This window comes from Ochotona curzoniae, unplaced genomic scaffold (genome assembly GCF_017591425.1).
Source record: "Ochotona curzoniae isolate NIBS_2020 unplaced genomic scaffold, NIBS_Ocur_1.0 contig_46, whole genome shotgun sequence".
In the NCBI taxonomy this organism is placed as follows: domain Eukaryota; kingdom Metazoa; phylum Chordata; class Mammalia; order Lagomorpha; family Ochotonidae; genus Ochotona; species Ochotona curzoniae.
In genome coordinates this window covers 8,968,116-8,981,896 of record NW_024466340.1, presented here as the reverse complement: position 1 = coordinate 8,981,896, position 13,781 = coordinate 8,968,116, and positions in this window count along the sequence as shown.

Below are 13,781 nucleotides of genomic sequence, written 5' to 3'. Positions count from 1 at the left end.
GGGTGGAAGAATTGTTGGGCTTGAGTAGAACACACCGGGTTTGCATTGAGTACATGCTGATTACACCTGCAGATGGGGCCTTCCGCACAAGTGAGACGTGATCTTAGTCAAAGAGCACGGCCTGTTGTGGAGCGGCCGTCCACCAGTGCCTGGGCCATCCTGCAGCAGGTAGCCTGTGCGGCTCCACGGGGCTTCCGGGCAGCAGAATCCTGTGGGGCAGCCCAGACACTACGAGACAGGGCCAAGCTGGGGTACAAGGAGTTCTTCAAGGCCCATCACACACCTCCAGACCTCCGCCAGCTGCGCTTGCTCCCCTAAGTTGTCTCTCCGCAGCAAGCGGGGAGAGCAGTGTGCAGCTGCCACTTGTCTCCAAATAGGAGCACGCAGTGGAGCAGAGGGGACGGGACTCTTGCTAATGGCTAAGGGGAGGGAGAACATTCTGGAAGGAAGCCAGGGACTATACTCAAATTCGGGGTGCAACCTGCATGGATGACAGTGGTCCCTGCTGGCCCAGCACCCTCTTGCCCTCACCTTGGCTTTCCCTCTGGGAAATGCACCTTTCATGAACCGTGGACTCCCGTTGGTTCTGACAGGCGCATGAGCCCGTCCATACCACAGGCACTGTGACTGGTCCAAGTGTGGACATGTGACCCCGTCCATGCCAGTCAGTGTTGTGCCTGGTCCAGGCACGGGCACGTGACCCAGTCAACCCCAATCAGTGTCTTCCCTGGCCTTACAGCTCCCCGACTGGAGTTGTTAACCCAGGTGGTATTAAAATCAGATGGAACTACCCGCGGCAGGAAATAAGAGAGCAGAGGAATTGTACCATCAGAGTGGGCACTTGGGGTCCCCGCCACGCCATACCAGAGTGCCTGGGTTCAAGTCCCAGTCCCACTTGTGGTCCAGCTTCCTGGCACCGGGTGATGGCTGCTTAGCTGGGGACCCAGAGGGAGTTCCAGGCTCCTGGCTCATTCTGCCTCAGTTCTGTCTGTTGCAGACATCTGGGAAGTAAACCAGCAACTGAATGATCTGGCTCTCTCTGCCTTTCAAACAGACGTAAAATCCCAGCATCCAGGAAGGGAGGCGAGGCAAGGGCAGACCTGACAATGTCCTGTGAGCCTCTGAATCCTGCCTTGCCCAACTCCAGTGTCTAGCAACAGATAGTAGCAAACTCATGTTTGGGATCAAGCATCTTTGAATTAGATCTCTCCCTGGCAACTGAGATTCCTAGAGTACAACACGTTTGGGAACCCCAAGGAGCCTGGCATTCGGGGAAGACACAGTGCAGTGGGCAAACGGCAGGCGTGAGGCCGGAGAGGAGCCGGGATCCAGCCTGCAGGTGCCAGGCACCACCTTCAACCTGCCCAGCCTCACGGTCAGGGCAGCCAGTCAGGGCAGCCAGCACCACTCCGCTTCCACCAGCACTGTTCCTACAACCACAAACTCTCAGGAGCCATAGGTGGCTCCGGCCTGGAACCCTTGCCTCCCGCCTCAGCACCCAGATGCTCGCTAGGGGATTCCGCCCTCCCCGACCTCGACCTTGGTGAACCTGCACGCGGCTTCCTGCGTGGCTGCCTGCCTGCTTCCCATGGCCACTCCCCCAGTCATTATGTGGGCTGCTCTCACACCCTCTCGAGACGGCACTCCTAGCGGGCGTTGCCCTAAGCCCCCAAGGCACCAAGGAACCTATAGTGATCCGAGCACACACCCGCTATGCCTGCATGTGCACAGGAAAGTTTTCTGGGAGAAGAGCCACAGCTTTTGTCTGGACTTCAGAGGGCAGGACCAAAGCTCAGGAAACCACGTGGTCATGAGGGGCAGCTCCTGCCGATCGCCAGCCCATGCGGCACCCGACGCCACACAGCACACGCACCTGCCCTTCTCTTCCGAAAAACAAGGGAGGGATTTATTCTTTCTACTTATTTGAAAGAGAAAGTGACAGAGCGAGCAGAGAGCGACGTTCCGTCTAGTGCCCCAGCAGCCCTGCCTGAGCCAAGAGCTCCACCCTGGTCTGCTCTCCTGCATGGGCGGCGGAGACCTGAGCAGCTGGGCCTGGTCTGCTGCTTTTACAGGTGCATCTGCACTAGCAGGGAGCAGCTGGGACTTGATCCAGGAAGGAGAAAAGGAATCCAGAGAACAAGGTGGTGGCAAAGGGCCAGGGCCACCAGGACACCTCCCCAAGCCCACGGAGGCCTCACTGACCCTGGGTGCTCTAGGGCAGACGCAGCCCAGCCTGCCCACTGCCAGGGGCATCCACAGGGAGACTGCAGGTGTGCTGGTGATGGCAGAACAGCAGCCAGGGGTGCTGCGCCCATCCACCCTCTCTGTTTGTGTCCCTTGTGCTGTTGTGGCAGAAGGAGCCAGAGCCAAGTAGGAGAGAGGTGGCTGATGGAGGCCTAATTCCCTCTCCACAGAAGGACCCTGCCCCTCCTGTGTCTCCGCAGAAGCCCCTGGACCATTGTCACAGCCATGCCCGTAACCCCTGCCCCTGGTCCGGCCAGACCCTCAGGTGGGACGCACAGACAGGACACATGTAGATGGGCGCACGCAGTGCTGCACGCTGCCTACGTCTGACAGACAGAAACCCCATCAGGCCCATCTGCTCTCAAGACGAACTGAAGCTCCATCCTCACAAAGCCTGCGGATTCTCCCGGGAGCGTGGCTGACCACACAACTGATGGAGCCCTGCGTGTCCCAGGCCCGTGCCCTTAGCCTCCCTGGACAACAGGGCTGGACAGCATCCTGGCTCCTGGACCCCATGGCTCCACCACACCTCCCGGCAACATCGGGCAGAGGCAGGCGTCTCCCGGAGAGCAGCAAGTACCGCCCACGGCCGTAGCCTGGCACTGGCCTAGGGAGAGAGACAAGCAGAGGACTTTGGACCAAGAGCAGCTGGGGGACAGAGCAGAGGCAGTGCCATGCATGGGTGCCATATCAGCCCTGGCTGGGACAGAGAGCCGGAAAATGCCGCACTCCACTTGGCGTGCCGGTGGGCCTGGCTGCGGTTACTTTGTCCTGTCACTGCCTTTGCTCAATCTCTCACACGTCCACAGACCACATGTCACAAATGCTCAGAAGGTGAGGAAACGTGGAAGACAGATTCTGCGCTCTGCAGGTACGCGTTGGCCTTGCACCTGCCAGTTCCACAGTCCCCAGGAGCCTCCTGACAGCGCTGTGAACCGTCAGCTGGCTGCCCAAGGTGCCCTGTGCCCCCACCACCCTGCTCCAGGCCGGTGTCCCCGTGTTCCTCTTGGGCTCAAAGCCCGTGGCCAAAAGAGTGTGCACCCCACCCCCGGGGCTATGTGGCCTAGAACATGGCGCTCTGGTGGCCACCATGATGGAGCATCAGGGCCGCCTGGCTGGACTGTGAGAGTTTTCAGAACAGATCTCCCTTGTTGAGTGGGAGAGTGGGGCAGTTAGGTGATGAGCTGCGCACAAACAGAAAGGTGGGGCCAACACCATACCAGGTTACACTGCCACCTGCAGTGCCAGCATCCCATACGGGTGCCAGTTCAAGTCCAGCTTCCTCCTAATACCCTGGGAAAGGAGTGAAGGATGGCCCAGTGCTTGGGCCTCTGCACCCACCTGGCAGTCCCAATGACACTCCTGGCTCCGGCCTGGCTCCTGCCTGGCTCGGCTTGGGCTGTTGTGACTACTAGGGGAGTGAGTGAGAAGGCTGGCTTCTCCCCTGTGTGTGTCCTTCTATCTCTATACCTACTCTTTCAAATAAGTAAGGAAATACCCAAGCAAAAAGAAAGAAAAAGGAGAGCCTGAATAGCCCGAGAAAGCGGCAGCTCATCGGCCTGCTGCGCTCTGGGTCCGTCTCAGTTAAAGCAGCTACGGGATGGGCAGGCTGAGGTATGAGGAAAGCAGGGATGCTGCTGGGCTGTCCCTGCCCGTGCCAGCACTCACAGTGACCAGAGCCCACGGTGACCAATGCTCACGGTGACCAGAGCCCACGGTGACCAATGCTCACGGTGACCAGAGCCCACGGTGACCAGAGCTCACGGTGACCAGAGCCCACGGTGACCAGAGCCCACGGTGACCAGCACCCATGGTGACCAGAGCTCACAGTGACCAGCACCCATGGTGACCAGAGCTCATGGTGACCAGAGCCCACGGTGACCAGAGCTCACGGTGACCAGAGCCCACGGTGACCAGCACCCATGGTGACCAGAGCCCACGGTGACCAGCACCCATGGTGACCTCCGCCTGGACAGCCAAGGAGAATTTAAGGCTATTCATGCGCTCATACCCCACCTGCACATACATTGTACACACCACATGCATACATTGTACATACATCATACACAGGTGTGCGTGCGGTACACGTGTCTACATGTGCACACACACGTCCACCTCTGGCACCTGCCCAAGTGTGATGGCCCAGAAGAGCAGACAGAAGCTCTGGGGAAGGGGCCAGGGTCAAGGAGCACCCTGGCCTGCCTGTCTCATTCACGCCCTCCTAGTGACCATGTGCCCACCAGCGACCCCAGGGCCCTCTCGGCCTTCTCCCTTTGGGTCCAGCGTGATGCTGCACTGCACGCACTCAGCTCCCTGCTGCTCTGCAGAGGCAGTGCTGGAGGAGCCGGGCAGGAGTGAGCAGAGCCCATCCCCACCCCAAACCGCGGAGCCAGGCGGGCCCGTCTCACAGAGGCGCCAGAGGGCACAGGCAGCTCCTCCCAGACGTGCAGATTCCAAAATAGCCAAGGAAAGACGCCTCCCTCCTCCCCTATTTACCTCTAAATTTAGACACTCCTCCTGCCGAACCCGCCCCTGCGGCAGGCAGGGAAGGCTGCCTTCTCCAGGGAGAAACCACAGGTCATGCGTGCCCACGGAATGACAGGAAGGCAGGGGCCGTGTCCAGGCCCCAGGAATGTCCGTCAGTCCAGGCCGTGTCCAGGCCCCGGGGGTGTCCATCAGCTCTGGCCGTGTCCAGGCCCCGGGGGTGTCGGTCAGTCCAGGCCCCAGGAATGTCCATCAGCCCCGGCCGTGTCCAGGCCCCGGGGGTGTCCATCAGTCCAGGCCCCGGGAATGTCCGTCAGTCCAGGCCGTGTCCAGGCCCCGGGGGTGTCCATCAGCCCCGGCCGTGTCCAGGCCCCGGGGGTGTCGGTCAGTCCAGGCCCCAGGAATGTCCATCAGCCCCGGCCGTGTCCAGGCCCCGGGGGTGTCCATCAGTCCAGGCCCCGGGAATGTCCGTCAGTCCAGGCCGTGTCCAGGCCCCGGGGGTGTCCATCAGCTCTGGCCGTGTCCAGGCCCCGGGGGTGTCCATCAGTCCAGGCCCCAGGAATGTCCATCAGCCCCGGCCGTGTCCAGGCCCCGGGGGTGTCCGTCAGTCCAGGCCGTGTCCAGGCCCCGGGGGTGTCCGTCAGTCCAGGCCCTGGGGGTGTCCGTCAGCCCCGGCCGTGTCCAGGCCCCGGGGGTGTCCGTCAGTCCAGGCCGTGTCCAGGCCCCGGGGGTGTCGGTCAGCCCCGGCCGTGTCCAGGCCCCGGGAGTGTCTGTCAGCTTGCAGTCCAGCCTGGCCAGAGAAACCGCAGTCTGACAGGGAAGGAGAGGTACAATCATGCAAGCAGTCGAGCTCTGGCCGGCCCGAGACCACTGTGGCCCCTCTGGAACACCTGCAGACAAGAGGCTGTGGCAAAGGGCAGCCGTGATGCACCCCACTGCTCGATGGGTTGAGCCCCTGCGGATGGGGGCGGGTCTGAGGGGACAGTCAGCGATTCGTGCTCCCCACGTCCTCCCTGTGCTCTGACCTCACTGCAACGGTTTCTCCGACACAGGCCTCCAGGCTCCCAAAGGCCACCGACCCTGTGCAGAGTCCACGGGCCCTGGGGAGCAGGAGGCGCCGGGCTGGGGTTCTCTGAGGGGGTAAGGACCAATTCTGCCAGTGTAGAAAGGAGTAGGAGACCCCAAGGCAGACAGCCCATGCACAAGGAGGCTGCTGAGCACACACGGACAAGGCATGGGCTCCCGACGGCCCGAGCAGGCAGGCCACGGGGTCTGGGGAGCCGTGAGCAGGCAGGCCATGGGGCCTGGGAAGCCATGTGCTTCCCACCAGGCAGACTGAGAGCCTGGTTTTACAAGGACCCTTGATGTTTGTGGGTGATTTTAGAGCCAGAATTTTACGTAAAGTCTTTGGGCTTTTCAGTACTGGCGACTGGAATATTCTGGAAATGCATACAAGCCACATGCAGCCAGAAGTCCACATCATCACTTTCCAAAAGAAGTCGACAAACAGCTCAGCACTGAGCGCTCCTAGAGCCACGGCTGGGGACGAGTGGACGAGGAACAGACCATGGCCGGGCAGGTCCTGCTCTGGCCACCCTCGCGCCGTCGCTACCTGGGGAGGGGTCCCTGAGGCCTGCCCCTCATGACCTAGTGCCCCCTGGGGGCAGAGGTGGCCTGAGCTGATGCTGCTGGTCAGTAAGGAGAGGTGGGCAGCGTGGGAAACTGCACCTGCCCCACAGTCCTGCTGAGCGGGGCCTGAGCACGCGCGTGCGCAGCTTGGAACAAAGCCTGCTGGTTCCTGACGTCTCAGCCTGTCCAGCAGAGCTAAAGCGATCACCCTGTCCTCCATGGTCACTGTCCCTCCCGTGCAACGTTCCTGGAGAAGCCAAGGAGAGCCGGCCGCAGTGATGGCACGCTGTGAGGAAACGCCTCTCGTGTCCTTTCACAAGTGATTACGCACGCGGCCACTTTGCCAAAGAAGCCAACGCCCACCCTCTCACGCCTTGCTTCCCAGCATCCTCTGGGTCCTGAATGTTTTCGCAATTGGGGAGGACTGGATGATAACAGCTTCTCCCACTCACAGGTCCTCCTCCCTCCCACCTCCTGCTAGGTGCCAAGTGCAGCCACACCCTGCCCAGGCTCATGGACCCCGCTCCAGCCCCTCGGTGGTCTGACGTCCACTCCACAGCAGCCTGGGCCGGCCCTGTGGCGGAGCTCAGCCCTCCTGCACCTTCTCCCCTGCACGTGCCCTGCCCCCTCCCCCTCCCCCACCCCATGCCCTGCCCCTCCCCCTTCCCCACCCCATGCCCGTTCCCCTCCCCCTCCCCCCATGCCCTGCCCCCTCCCCCACCCCATGCCCTGCCCCTCCCCCTTCCCCCACCCCATGCCCTGCCCCTCCCCCTTCCCCCACCCCATGCCCTGCCCCCTCCCCCTTCCCCCATGCCCTGCCCCCTCCCCCTTACCCACCCCATGCCCTGCCCCCTCCCCCTGCCCCACCCCATGCCCTGCCCCCTCCCCTTCCCCCCCCATGCCCTGCCCTCTTCCTCCCTCCCTGCTCCCTCCCCTCCCCCTGCTCCCATCCAGCCTGGCTTCCAAGCACATTCAGATCTACCTTCACACTCAAGACCCAGCACTCCATGGGGCTCCCAGAGGGAAGGGCGTCCCCCAACTATGAGGCAAGAGAGACAGATCAGAAATTGTGGGCACATATTCCGCTGCACGTGGCACCAGGGAGGTCAAAGGGTAAAATCCCCTACAGTCCTGAGCTTGGTACTGGGGGGGGGGAGGCGCATGCCTGGGTCCCTGAAAGCCTCAGTCCCCCTCGTGTGCTCACAGCATGGCGTCTACCAAGGTTCCTGCTGGTGATGCCGTGTCCCGGGTCTGGCCTGGCCACCTCACGGGCCTGCAGCCCCCCAAGTCCTCTCGACGGCCCCCTTTATGACAGGCACGCTGAGCAGTGTGAGGAATGCTTACACATACTTGGTATCTCCGTGCACCCCTAGCGCCCTCCACTGGCCAGATCTGACACAACCACCACAGCAGGCCACACCCTTGGCAGGCCTCTCCCTGGACGTCTCAGGAATGGCGGGCGGCTCAAGCTGCCACCCAGTCAGTGAGTGGCCAAGACTGTGTCACATTCCTGTGCTCCACGTGGTGCAAGATGAAGTCAGCCTTGCTGGGAGCAAGGGCAGCCCCATCCTCCCCCGCCCATGGCCAGCACAGCTCGGTTCCATCCTCCCCCCGCCCGTGGCCAGCACAGCTCTGCTCCAGTCCCCCAGCCCGTGGCCAGCACAGCTCGGTTCCATCCTCCCCCAGTCCGTGGCCAGCACAGCTCGGCTCCATCCTCCCCCAGGTCGTGGCCAGCACAGCTCGGCTCCATCCTCCCCAGTCCACGGCCTGCACAGCTCGGCTCCAGTCCTCCGGCCCTGTCCACCTGCTGGCCCCTCTCTCCGTCCAGATCCTGGGAATCTTGGCTAAAACCACGTCAGCAGTCACACCAAGAAACTAACATATACGTGACTCTCCCTGGAGCCGCACACAGGGCGCCTGGCTGTAACACTGGCTGAGCTGTGAGCCCTGGGGAGCCTTGCCCACCCTTGCCAGACAGGCAAGGAAATCTGCCTGAAAGGCCAGGGATGGGAGTAACCACTAGTTACCCCCCGGGCTGTGCCCCAGGGGAGCTGACACTGCTCCCAAGGGGTGCCTGGCCCACAGGAGACCCCATTGGTGGCTCCAACCACAGGTCAGGGCAACCCAGGGCATCCCAGGTGCCAGGGGCAGAGACACTGGTGCGGAGTCTGCTTGGTGCCCAGCATGCCAGGCTCTCCCCGTGCTGGACAGCTAAGAGGGAAGGGTAGGATGCTAACCCTGCAACCTGTGCCCCAATTCTGGCTCAACACTCATTCTGTAGGCTATGACGCCCCCTTCTCGGCAGGTTGCCCAGCACCAGCTGCTTTCCAGGACGTGGCCCAGCCGGGCAGTCACACCTGGGGTCTCCACGCGTCTATCCATCACTATACCATCTGGCCAGCCTCCTGCATGTCTCCCATGGGACAGGAATTGCCGTGTCCTGACCAGCCTAGGGCAACCCCCCTACTTCAAGCCCCGTGTACCCCGTTCTCCTGGTCCTGCGGGAATCGGAGCAGGAAGGCTGAACCCACAGGAAAACGCGTTCTGGCGAACCTCTCAGCCCTGGGGTCTCCCAGCCGACTGCTCTGCCGCCCCCTGGCGGGGAGTCTGGTGCCGGCAGCAGGTGTAAGGGAAGCTCGCCCCTACTGCACCCTGAGTCCTTGGCAGTGGCAATGCCACTGCTTCCCAGCCCAGGCTCTGCCCTGCCCGGACGCCTGGGGTGCACCAGTCCCTCTGCAAGCTCCCCACCCATGACAACCGGGCTACCGGCCTCTCTCCTGGCGTGAAGAACCCGGGCCCTGCTAAGTAACCACCTCCTGCATCTAGAAGTCGGGAGGGGTCTGGAGAGCAAACCTGGCATCCACAGGATACACTAAATCCAGTTTTACACGCACTGCCTCTGGCCATGGCGCGAGTCAGACCGCTCTGCCTACCGCGAGATGCACAGGTTCCATTTAGGGTCGTCTGGCAGGCTGCCTCCCTGCAAAGCCAGACCGCCGAGTGCGCACCCCCGTGGGCTCTCCCTCTTCTGGGGGGGCGACACCTGGCAGTCCTGGGGGACACTGCGACTTCCGTTCCGGGCCCGCACTGCAGCCACCGCCGAGCCGGGGGTGTGGAGCCGTGCATGGAGCACGGGCGTCCCCGCGTGGCTTGCCGGGGAGCTGGCCAAGACCGCTGGCGCTCCTGAGCAAGCAGGGCCTGGCACAAATCCGGGAACTATAGCCGGCAGGGTGTCTCCCGCACGCCCAGGATTGTAACGAAGGTCCCTGGTGAGAGCTCCTGGGCCCGCGCCGGCACAGCGCTACGGAACAGCTGAAGGGACCTGCGGACTCCATCCGGGCCGCCCTCCCTGAGTCCTGGGCAGCCTCCCGGGGTCAGGTGCGGCCGCTGAAGGGCTCACCTTGTGTCATCTGATCCTATCTGTGTCTCCAGCAGCTTAGACTGCTCCACGGACTTTGGTGCTTTGGTTTCAGACTTATCCTCAGAGCAATTTCTGACCTGTTACTCTCTGAGCCACCCAGTGGCAGTGTCCTCTGGCGGTGCCCCTCCGTCCAGCTCAGCGTCACCCTGTCCTCCGGCGGTGTCCCTCAGTCCAGCTCAGCGTCACCCTGTCCTCTGGCGGTGCCCCTCCGTCCAGCTCAGCGTCACCCTGTCCTCTGGCGGTGCCCCTCCGTCCAGCTCAGCGTCACCCTGTCCTCCGGCGGTGTCTCTCCGTCCAGCTCAGCGTCACCCTGTCCTCCGGCGGTGTCCCCCAGTCCAGCTCAGCGTCACCCTGTCCTCTGGCGGTGTCCCCCAGTCCAGCTCAGCGTCACCCTGTCCTCCGGCGGTGTCCCTCAGTCCAGCTCAGCGTCACCCTGTCCTCCGGCAGTGTCCCTTTCCATCCAGCTCAGCGTCACCCTGTCCTCCGGCAGTGTCCCTTTCCATCCAGCTCAGCGTCACCCTGTCCTCCGGCAGTGTCCCTCAGTCCAGCTCAGCGTCACCCTGTCCTCTGGCGGTGTCCCCCAGTCCAGCTCAGCGTCACCCTGTCCTCTGGCGGTGTCCCTCAGTCCAGCTCAGCGTCACCCTGTCCTCTGGCGGTGTCCTTCTCTGTCCAGCTCAGCGTCACCCTGTCCTCTGGCGGTGTCCCTCAGTCCAGCTCAGCGTCACCCTGTCCTCTGGCGGTGTCCCTCAGTCCAGCTCAGCGTCACCCTGTCCTCTGGCGGTGTCCCTCAGTCCAGCTCAGCGTCACCCTGTCCTCCGGCAGTGTCCCTCAGTCCAGCTCAGCGTCACCCTGTCCTCTGGCGGTGTCCCCCAGTCCAGCTCAGCGTCACCCTGTCCTCTGGCGGTGTCCCTCAGTCCAGCTCAGCGTCACCCTGTCCTCTGGCGGTGTCCCTCAGTCCAGCTCAGCGTCACCCTGTCCTCTGGCGGTGTCCCCCAGTCCAGCTCAGCGTCACCCTGTCCTCCGGCGGTGTCCCTCAGTCCAGCTCAGCATCACCCTGTCCTCCGGTGGTGTCCCTCAGTCCAGCTCAGCGTCACCCTGTCCTCTGGCGGTGTCCCCCAGTCCAGCTCAGCGTCACCCTGTCCTCTGGCGGTGTCCCTCAGTCCAGCTCAGCGTCACCCTGTCCTCTGGCGGTGTCCCCCAGTCCAGCTCAGCGTCACCCTGTCCTCTGGCGGTGTCCCCCAGTCCAGCTCAGCGTCACCCTGTCCTCTGGCGGTGTCCCTCAGTCCAGCTCAGCGTCACCCTGTCCTCCGGTGGTGTCCCTCAGTCCAGCTCAGCGTCACCCTGTCCTCTGGCGGTGTCCCTCAGTCCAGCTCAGCGTCACCCTGTCCTCTGGCGGTGTCCCCCAGTCCAGCTCAGCGTCACCCTGTCCTCTGGCAGTGTCCCTCAGTCCAGCTCAGCGTCACCCTGTCCTCTGGCGGTGTCCTTCTCTGTCCAGCTCAGTGTCACCCTGTCCTCTGGCGGTGTCCCTCAGTCCAGCTCAGCGTCACCCTGTCCTCCGGCGGTGTCCCCCAGTCCAGCTCAGCATCACCCTGTCCTCCAGTGGTGTCCCTCAGTCCAGCTCAGCGTCACCCTGTCCTCTGGCGGTGTCCCTCAGTCCAGCTCAGCGTCACCCTGTCCTCTGGCGGTGTCCCTCAGTCCAGCTCAGCGTCACCCTGTCCTCTGGCGGTGTCCCTCAGTCCAGCTCAGCGTCACCCTGTCCTCTGGCGGTGTCCTTCTCTGTCCAGCTCAGTGTCACCCTGTCCTCCGGCAGTGTCCCTCAGTCCAGCTCAGCGTCACCCTGTCCTCTGGCGGTGTCCCTCAGTCCAGCTCAGCGTCACCCTGTCCTTTGGCGGTGTCCCTCTCTGTCCAGTTCAGCGTCACCCTGTCCTCCGGCGGTGTCCCCCAGTCCAGCTCAGCGTCACCCTGTCCTCCGGCGGTGTCCCTTAGTCCAGCTCAGCATCACCCTGTCCTCCGGTGGTGTCCCTCAGTCCAGCTCAGCGTCACCCTGTCCTCTGGCGGTGTCCCTCAGTCCAGCTCAGCGTCACCCTGTCCTCTGGCGGTGTCCTTCTCTGTCCAGCTCAGTGTCACCCTGTCCTCTGGCGGTGTCCCTCAGTCCAGCTCAGCGTCACCCTGTCCTCCGGTGGTGTCCCTCAGTCCAGCTCAGCGTCACCCTGTCCTCCGGCGGTGTCCCTCAGTCCAGCTCAGCGTCACCCTGTCCTCTTGGGCATATGGTACCATAGCAGAAATCTATTGAAAAACATGCCTAGTTCTATAGAGGAGTCACGCCTGCTCCACTGGGCAACACTTGTTGGAGAACCAAACCGCAGGCCGGGTCAAAGAACAGGACCTGATGGAGCTGAGGCTGCAGCCCGAGCAGGGCAGCTGGGGCTCCAGGCTGGACCAGCCTCAGGGCCGTGGCCAACACGGACGCCTGGAACACAGCCGCTGCCCTCGAGGATCACGAGGGCTTTTCCCACGACCACACTGTGCAAGTCAAGTACAAGTTGCGGCTTAAGCTAGAATTCCATCACAAATGATGTTCCTCCCAAATTAATGTGATTCATTTCTGCTTTGTTTCAAGAATTAGCATATAATTTCAATTACAGGCTCAGTGGCAATGAATAAGACTTGTCCTATCCTACTGAAATGTCAGCCTCTACCTGAGCACTCACTCCAAGTGGCTGCTTTTACTGCCAGCTGCCCTGTCACAGCAAGGCCTGCCCGTCACACTGCGACACTTACAGAGCCTCGTAACCGGAACAGGGGGAGGGCTTGGCCTCACTAAGTACTGGATGATGTACTTTGAAAAGCCTCACAAGCCGGAAACATGTGCGTCTTTCTCACCATCCGCAGGACAACACTGCCACCAGACACGCCGCCAGCCTGCGCCTGCAGCCGCTGGCCCTTCTCAGCAGCTGGCCGTAGGCTCCAGACGCCTGGCCTCGAGGCACACGGATCGCTCTGGCTCTGCACTGGCCCCTTCTGGAAATGAAGCCTGAGGTTGTGCTGTCCAGACCCAACTCAACACCCACACAACGAAGGTGATGAACAGTGCAGAGAAACAGACTCCCGGGGCTGGCAGCGTGGCGCAGTGGGCACCAGCATTCCACAGGGATGTGGCTCCAAGTGCTAGCTGTGCCATGTCCAGTCCAGATCCAGTAATGGCTTGGATCAGCGTGGTGTTTTGGCCCCTGCCACTCATGTGGGAGACACGAGTGGCTTTGCGTAGTTCCTGGCTCCAGCCCTGTCCCTGCGGCCACCTGGGGAGCAAACCAGCAGAGCCAAGGTTTCTTTGTAACTCTGACTTTAAAATAAATGAAGCTTTGGGCCCAACGGCTAAATCCTCACCTTGGAAGCACTAGGATCCCATATAGGTACCAGTTTCGTGTCCCAGCTGCTTCTCTTCCATCCAGCTCCCTACTTGTGGCCCGGGAAAGCAACTGAGGACGGCCCACGGCTTTGGGACTCTGTTCCCATGTGGAAGACCCAGAAGAGGCTCCTGGCTCCTAGCTTCAAATCGGCTCAACTTCAGCTGCTGCGGCCACTTGGGCAGTAAGCCAGTGGATGGAAGATCCTTCTGTCTCTCCTCCTCTCTATAAATCCACCTTTCAAACAAAAATGTCTCTTTTAAAAAAGAAATATTATAAAAATAATGATGTCCACATTTAAAAAACCTGTAACGGATGCCGAGCCTCCCTACACTCACGCTCAGATGCACTCTCACACTGACAGTCACACGTGCACTCAGAACTCAACTGAAGCACCTCCACAGCAGGTATGTTCTGTCGGATTCACCAATGAAAATCGTAACACGACACAGGCCCACTTAAGAACTCACAGAGCTGGCACCTGCCAAGGAGATCCTGGGCAAGTGTACAAAACAGGCAAGCGCTGGTGTGCTGGCTCAACAGGACCCCACATGGGTGCCAGCCAGTTCATGTCCCGGCTGCTCCACTTCCATCCA